Genomic DNA, 9,044 nt, shown 5'->3' with positions numbered 1-9,044 from the left:
GAATTATGAGAATATATTATGCATTCCATGTGTTTGTTGAAATGTTTGAATGAAATTGCTATTATGATTTATGCTTACTATGACTATTAATCTGGAATATATGTTTGTTGTATGTATGACAACTCCTTTATGAAAGGATCTGCCTTAATATATGCTATAACTAATTTAGTTTATGTATATATTATTATACAGTTTAAGTGTTTGATAAAATGTCTGAATGAGAAACTGTTTGATAAACCACTCCCAACAAGGGTGTTGAGATAGGATTCTCAACTACCTTGTCCACAGTTATAGTTTCTTTCATATAATGTAATTTACTACTATGTGATTTATGGTTGAAATTCATATGTATAAAAATATGTTCAATGTGTTTGATAAAATGCTCGAATGGGATTTATATTTAAATTATCTGTTAAATGCTGTTATGAATATCATATGTATCCACATGCTGCGTTTGAGTATGTTTCGGACTACTACATAGTCCAGGGAATCGGTAACGATTCCCGATTGAGTGGCCGAATTAGTTTCACCATGTTGGATATGTTCAATGAATCTGAGCCGAACGCTGATTGTCAACAGTGGTTAGGCCACGCGGAGTGCTTATGCGCTCCATGTCGATCAATTCAATGTGCACTGTACCAATCGCACTTGTCAAATAACCCAATTAGCCTATTGTGTGTTTACCATGTATGGACACTACTTGAATCTAAGGTACCACTTACCAATGTGAAGCCCATTTAACCATGGTACCAAGATCCGCTAAGACTCGTGATCCGGACATAGTGATGTATGGGATACCGTGGTCGAGCTGTTGGCGTATGATGGGGTGACGAGCCTCCCCATAGTGACCAGTGAGAAACCCAAACTTGTGAGCCGAATATGGTGGTGTATGGGAAACTGTATTCAAGCTGTCGGCCTAAGTTCAAGTGACGAACCTCCCATAGTGACCTCGAGTATAAATTAGGCCTACGCTGAGGTGACGAGCTTCTCTGTAGTGACCTCGAGTGTGAACTCGTGAACTTACCTATCCATTGCTTTTCATCAGGGGTGATGCCCTACAACTTGCCTATCGTATGTGATTAACTAGGATTGACGACCCTAGATGGATCATTGTTTGGGTAAGTGATATAAAGGGGGGAACCTTAGCTTCCCAAACCTATCATATGAATAAGCCTAATAAATTACTTGGCTAACACGTTCATGCACTGCATTGCATATGCTTTTGTAGTGCCCCGAAAATCGGGGGTTGAGTAGAAGCTCAACTCTCGAGTTCCAACGCATCACTTATGCAACATAAATAATGATGATTAAATTTAGTCCATATTAGTACATTAAACATGAATGGGATTACACTAAATTAGTATATCATACTCCAGAGATGATTAAATTTAGCAAGCGGAAGACTGTGATAGATGTATAAAGTATATAAGTGGTTATAAACCCCAGAGTATGATCATATCACCAGGCTAAGTATATACATGTGTGTTCCAAAATATATAAAATAGCAAAGTATAATGTCTAACTAGTTCATATCCCTGTAATCCCGTTGATCACAACAAGGTCTACGAAGACCCGCTTGATAGCTGCATATATGAGAATTCCTCCTTCTCATCCATGAAGTCCGGCTCCGTCATGTAAGCCGCAACACTACCTGCATCTAAATCAGAGTCTAGTTGGTGTTTTAAAACACCGTCCCAGAGTGGGAGTGAGTGATCAATTCAGTGGATCTATAAGGCAAAGGTTAACATGTTATCAATTCAGTCAAGCAGTAATGATAAGGCAGTACAACAATCATGTCCTGAGTACTCTTATTAATGTAGGAATGGTAAGCTATAATGATGCATACCCCCACCTGCACTCCCTCAGTGACATCATCTTACGATTGCACATGGTAAACTCCCTAAATGTGCTCTTCCTCACCAAAGCACATGCAATGCGGTGCATGATCGTGTTAGCCAAGTAATTGATTAGGCATGTTCATACAGCAGATTCAGGAAGCTAAGGTACCTTCCTTTATATCATTTACCCAAATGATGATCCATATAGGGTCGTCAATCCTAGTTAATCACATACGATAGGCAAGTTATAGGGCAACATCACCCCTGATTTGAAAAGCAGTGGATAGGCAAGTTTAGGTCGCTGCAGAAGGCTCGTCACCTTAGCGTAGGCCTAATTTATACTCGAGGTCACTATGGGAAGGCTCGTCACCTTAGTATAGGCCGACAGCTCGAATACAGTATCTCATACCATCGTATTCAGCTCACGAGTTTGGGTTGCTCACTGGTCACTACGGGGGAGGCTCGTCACCTCAGTGTAGGCCGACAGCTCAACCACGGTATCTCATACTACCATGCCCGGCTCATAAGTCTTAGTGGATCGGTACCATGGTTGAAGCGGGCTTTACATTGGTAAGTGGTACCTTAGATTCAAGCAGTATTGTCCATATATGGTAAACATACATTTGGCCAATCAAGTTATTTGACAAGTTTGATTGGTACAAGTGCACGCTGAATTAATCGACATGGAGTGCATAAGCACCCCACGTGGCCTAACCATTGTCTATAATCGTCATGCGACCCGGATTCCTCAGACGTATCCAGCGTGGCGAAACTAATTCGGCCACTCGATCAAAAATCGTCACTGATTGCCTGGACTACGTATTAGTCTCAATCATACTCAAATACAATAGGCGTTCATATATGATAGTCAAAAATAACATTTAACAACAAATTCAGATATAAATCTCATTTGAGCATTTTAACAAACACATAGTGAGCATATTATCATATATACGTATTTCATCCATAAATCACGTAGTAACAAGGTAGATTACATGAAGGAAACTGTAACTATAGATAAGGTGATTGAGAATTCTATCTCAACACCCTTATTAAATAACATACATCAAACAATTTCTCATTCAGACATTTTATCAAACACTTAGACTACTTATTCCTACATACATGAAGTAAATCAGTTATAACATATATTAGGGCAAATCCTTTCACAAAGGAGTTTTCATACATGCAACAATCATGTATTCTCAATTAATAATCATGGCTAGCACGAATCATAATTTTATATTCATTCAAACATTTCAACAAACACATGGAATGCATTTTAGTGTACAACCTAGTTTACACATACATGATATATCGAAAACGTCGTAACTATGATCATATGGTAGAAATCAAGTCAGGCATAAATCATTGCTGACGTTGAAAGCCTTGAAAACCATAACCTAAATGTTTATAGTCTGCACCTGTCATCGGTACGCTCGTTACGAACTCTGTTCGTACACCACGTCCTTGTTTACGGCAGGACGACTACCTAAACATTGAAATAGGTTAGCTATTTCACCTGTTTCTCTATTTAGATTTCTAAAACAGATTAGGGTTAGGAGTTCTTACCCAAAAACGGAGTGGATTCGACGGTTTAGCGACATGAAAGAGGTGATTCGGTACATGGAGTAGTGGGAATGAATCCCAGCAATAATCCACCGATCTCTCACACTTCTCCTCACTCTTATCTCCTCTTTTATCTCTTCTCTCTCCCAAGGTTAGAGAATTCATATGGAATGAGAGAGGGGTGAGTTAAGGTCCTTATATAGGCCCAGAAGTGATGTCAATGGCCCCAGGGCCATGGTATACTTAGGGCATAGCCAAAGGATGGCCGTTTTGGGCCAATGGAGCTCATCTGGAGGTCCATCGCTCGCATACGGTCTGAAGAAAGTTTCCTGAGAATGGATCTATGCCAGGTTAAGATTTTGGTCCGATCGAATCAATAGATCGACCATGGAGGACCTGTTTCAGTTCAACGCTCATCGTCTCTCGAACAGGGCCACAAGTATACCAATGGGTGTAGAGAAATTTCTCTGATCCAAGGCTGTAATTAGGTCAGAATCTGACGGTCTGAAACCTTAAATTTGGCCAGCAAGCGTACGACCTAATTTACTTAAGTTTGAGTTCATTTTCTGAAGATATTCGCGTTTCTCACACACTTCGCTCTAGGCTCAAGTTATGCGTTTCTGGATACTATTTGGATTCGATTCCCGCAATGCTTGTCAAGCCCAGTATGATGGTTATAACTTTATAGTTTCACAGTCATCGAACTTTCAGTGCGCGGTCCAGGCCTGATATAGAGTTTCAATGTGCTCTCGAGAGCAACTAGGTTTTGAGATTAATCCTAGTTTTATAGGTAATGTCAGGTTAGAGATTCTAATGGTTTTAGGTCTTGCAGTTCATATAAAAAGTGGTTCGAGCTAATTGCCCGATTAATTCAATTTGGTACTTAATTAATTTTTGTCTAATTTCTAAAGGATTCGGTCCTTAGTGATTTTTGCCTGAGGTGGTACTCGGGTCTTTGTACGGATTTTTCCTAGACGTTACAATCTACCCCCTTCAAAAAAAATTTCATCCTCGAAATTAGTACCTTTTTGTACTCCTCGAGAATCTGAGGGTAGTTCTTACGAACCTCGGATTCTGTTTCCCAAGTAGCCTCTTCCTCAGTGTGGTGTGTCCACAGTACCTTCACAAGCGAGATAACTTTACTGCGCAACACCTGCCCCTTCCTGTCTAGAATATGTGTCAGTTGCAGTACATAGGTAGCTTCTTCACTCAACTGTACCTACTCCCATTTGATAATGTGGGAACGATCAGGAACGTATTTCTTCAACACTGATACATGAAATACGTTGTACATGCCTGCGAGTGGTGTGGGCAAAGTGAGGCGATATGCTACTACACCAACTCGATCTTTAATCTGGAACGGACCAATAAATCGGGTGTGAGTTTTCCCTTCTTGTCAAATTGAAGGACTCCCTTCATGGGGGAAACCTTAAGAAACACATGGTCCCCAACCTCAAAATCTAACGGTCGCCGCCTCATATCGGCGTAACTCTTCTGTCTGCTCTGTGCTGAAAGAAGTGGATGCCTGATAATGTTGATCTTCTCTGAGGTTGCCTAAACTAAATCTGGGCCAATTAGACTCTTCTCACCAACTTTTGCCTAACAATGCGGTGCTTGACATGAATGCCCATAAAGTGCTTCGTAAGAAGCTATGCCAATGCTCGCTTGAAAGCTGTTGCTATAAGCGAACTTTGCATAAGGAAGATAGTCATCCCAACTATCTTTAAAATCGAGCACACATGCCCGCAACATATCCTCTAACACCTGATTTACTCGTTCCGTCTGCCCATCAGTTTGTGAGTGGAACATGGTACCGAACTTCAGTTTCACCCCCATTGCTTCTTGGATACAAGTCCAGAAGATAGACATGAATTGCATGTCTCGATCTGACGCGATCGCCATAGGAACTCCATGCAGACGTACTATCTCCTTGATGTACAGCCAGGATAAATCGTCTACCGAGTTAGAGACTCTAATCGAGAGAAAATGAGTCAACTTCATCAATCGGTCCACAATCACCCAAATGGAGTCGTCTCTCTTCCTCATCTTCAACAACCCCGAAATGAAATCCATAGAGATGAAATCCCATTTCCATTCAACTATAGGCATAGGCTGAAGTAAACCAGGAGGTCGGCGATGCTCGGCCTTGACCTGCTGACACGTGACACAACGGGACATATACTCCGCTATGTGGGCCTTCATGTTGTCCCACTAGTACGAACGCTTCATGTATTGGTACATCTTCGTATAGCCAGGATGCATTGCCATCCTCGAATTGTGAGTGACTTCTACAACTTCCTTTCTTAATTCACGAAGATTCGAGACGCATAGGCGGCCACGATAACATAAGCCCCCATCCAAACCAACTCTCCATTCAGACTCTTCGTTGTCGGCTGCTTGCTCTCCCATCTTCATCAACCATTCATTCATCTTCTCTCTGAGCCACAATGATTCGGTCAATGATAAGTGGCTGCAAGCGGATGTGTGTGATGCTCTAAAACGGCTTCTCTACCGTAAGCTTCTGTTCGAAGTCTCACACAAACTTGACCATATTCCATTCATGTATCATCAGCAGAGCTGTAAATGCTATCTTCTTCTTGCAGCTCAATGCGTTTGCCATAAGTTTGGCCTTACCAGGATGGTAGGAGACCTCAAGCTTGATGTCTTTTAAGGTTTCCATCCATCGTCGTTACCTCATATTCAAGTCTCTCTATGTGAATATGTATCTAAGGCTCTTGTGGTCGCAAAAGAGCTCGAACTCCTCTCCATAGAGGTAATGTCTCTAGAGCTTTAATGCAAAAATGACTGCTGCTAACTCCAGGTCGTGCGTAAGGTAGTTCTCCTTGTGTTTCCTCAACTGTCATGAGGCATAAGCAATCACTCTGTCCTTCTGCACAAGAATACAACCCAAATCGACATGAGAGGCGTTGGTGTAAATGGTATATCTGACCCCCTGCTCTAGCAACACTAGCACAGATGCGGACATCAACTTGTCCTTTGGTTCCTGAAAGGCTGCTTCTGCCTTCTCTTTCCTGGTAAACTTGAGATCCTTCCAAGTGAGTTGAGATAATGGTCTGGCTATCTTGGAAAAGTCCTTAATAAACCGAAGGTAGTAGCCAGCAAGTCCCAGGAAGCTCCTTACTTCAGTAACCGAACCGGGTTGCTCCCAGTCCTGAACTGCTGTCACCTTAGCAAGGTCCACAACTATTCCTTCCTTGGACACCAAATGTCCCAGGAATTTACTTCTTCTTTCTAGAAGTCACATTTCTTGTACTTAGCAAATAATTGGTTCTTCCTAAGAGTATCAAAGACTGCTCGCAGGTACTCCCCATGATCTTTCCAACTCTTGGAGTATATCAGGATGTCATCTATAAATACGATGATGAATCGGTACAAATAAGACCAAAACACTAGGTTCATAAGGTCCATGAACACGGTCGGTGCGTTTGTGAGTCCACACGACATCACGAGGAACTCGTACTGCCCAAAGCTGGTTCTAAACGCTGTTTTCTGTACGTCCTCATCTTTGACATGCAACTGGTGATACCCTGATTGTAAGTTGATCTTTGAAAAATATTGTACCCCTTTCAACTGGTCGAGCAGGTCATTAATCCTGGGTAGAGGATACTTGTTCTTCGCTGTCACTTGGTTCAACCTGCGATAATCGATACACAATTGTAGTGATCCATCTTTCTTCTTCACAAACAACATAGATGCTCCCCAAGGAGATACACTTGGTCATATGAAACCTGATTCCAATAGACCGTCGATCTGTCTCCTCAATTCCTCCATTTCACATGGAGGCATTCGATACGTCGATAGCGAAATGGGTGTCGCACCAGGTACAATGTCGATAGTAAAGTCGATCTCCTGCCGAGGAGGTAGTCCAGGTATCATCCTAAACACGTCTAAAAAATCTCAGACTACAGGCTGTTCCCAAGTATCTGACCATCAACATTCTCTAGTAAGGTAGCATAACAACTGATATGGTAGTACCAACTGACCTGAACTAGAAAAGTAAAGGTCGTGACCTCAAGTTCATGAGCTATCACCACTCTAGTATCGCAATCGATATCTGCCTTCATCTCAGTGAGCCAATCCATACTGAGAATGACATCGTAATGACACAGTGGGGCGACAATCAGGTATATGAGTACTATTCTGCTCCCTAAGTCTATCGAGCAACCCTTACAAATCTTGGTAGTGTCTGAGAAGGTCCCTGTGGCAGTAAGGAGTCTCACCCCAACCATAGGAGTAGTTTTCATCACTAGTCGCTTGAGTGCTGCACATGATATTATTGAAACAGTGGACCTGGTGTCTACTAACAGAAATACGGGTGTAGTTTGGATGTGGGCAGTGACTTCGAAAGCTAAAGGTACTGTAGCTACCGGCTCAGACACTTTAACTGTAAGCGCATGCACTCGCATCTGCTAAAAACGGTTCGGTTGCGGTGTCATAGGTCATTAAGGTGGCCTAAATCGAGGTGCAGGTGGTCGGTAAGATGGCTGTGCAGGTGACACTGATCGTAGAGGTGGAGATGAGATAACCTGTGGCATCCGACAGTTGATTTTCTGAGGAGACGCGAAGCCGTTGTCCCTCATCCCCGTAAAGTAGTAAGTGTCAGTATGGCCTAACCTCTTGCAATAGGTGCACCATAGATCTAATCGCCTAGGCTGTGTCGGTGGAGGCATAAGCCTGGGAGGTGAATCTACACATGGCCTTTTGCCTAGGAACGGTCTGCTCGGCAAATTAGGTCGAGGCCTCGAACCCATGGATACACGTGTACGGGACAGTCTATCCCCATCCTGCTCATCTCGCAGGACATGTTCACTAGCTCAGCATAGTTGGGAATGCTGGCACAACACATCTTCATACGTATTTCGGGTCACAGACCCTAAGAAAATCATCGCATTTGCATCAGCTCGTTTGTTAGTATCAAGGGAGTGTATGTGGTCAGCTCCGTAAAGCGGTTCTCATACTCTGCTGCGGTCATCCCTCCCTGTCAGAGGTGAAGAAACTCTCCCTCCTTTTCTTTAAGGTAAGTGAGGGAGAAGTACTTCTCATGGAAGTGGGTCTCGAAAGCTTCCCACGTCTATACATACCCAGAAGCCACTGTCCATAGGATGCTGTCCCACCATAGACTAGCTTCCTTCTCGAACATGTACATAACCAACTCAACCTACTCTACCTCAGTGAAGCGCATGTGGTCAAGCCAGTACTCGGCCTCCTCGGGTCAAAAGTGGGAGGTCGGAAGTGCTGGAATCATTCAAATAAGCCATTGGCATTCATGTTTCTAACAGGGTGCACAAGTGGTGCAGGCGGGGCCACGTTCATGTTCTGGGCAAGAGCCCCCGTAATGGTGGTCCAAATCTGCTACTGCTGCCGTATAAGGAGCATCATCTGTTCCAACCTATCAGGAGGAGGAGCCTGATGCATATGTGGCGTCGACGAGGACATATGGTTCTGTTCTGGAACCGGTGGTACACTAGGTGTTGGCCCATTTGTGGGGCCAGTGGCCGGTAGAGAATCCGACATAGTCTTGTAATTCGGGCCCAAACTAGGGCTCGTGTGGCTATCGCTTAGGGGAGGTGCCCCATCACTCAATTCGCAAGCGTAAGACGTGTCTTACTCCGAGTG

Source organism: Magnolia sinica, chromosome 12 (genome assembly GCF_029962835.1).
Source record: "Magnolia sinica isolate HGM2019 chromosome 12, MsV1, whole genome shotgun sequence".
Classification (NCBI taxonomy): domain Eukaryota; kingdom Viridiplantae; phylum Streptophyta; class Magnoliopsida; order Magnoliales; family Magnoliaceae; genus Magnolia; species Magnolia sinica.
This window is presented reverse-complemented; position numbering follows the sequence as displayed.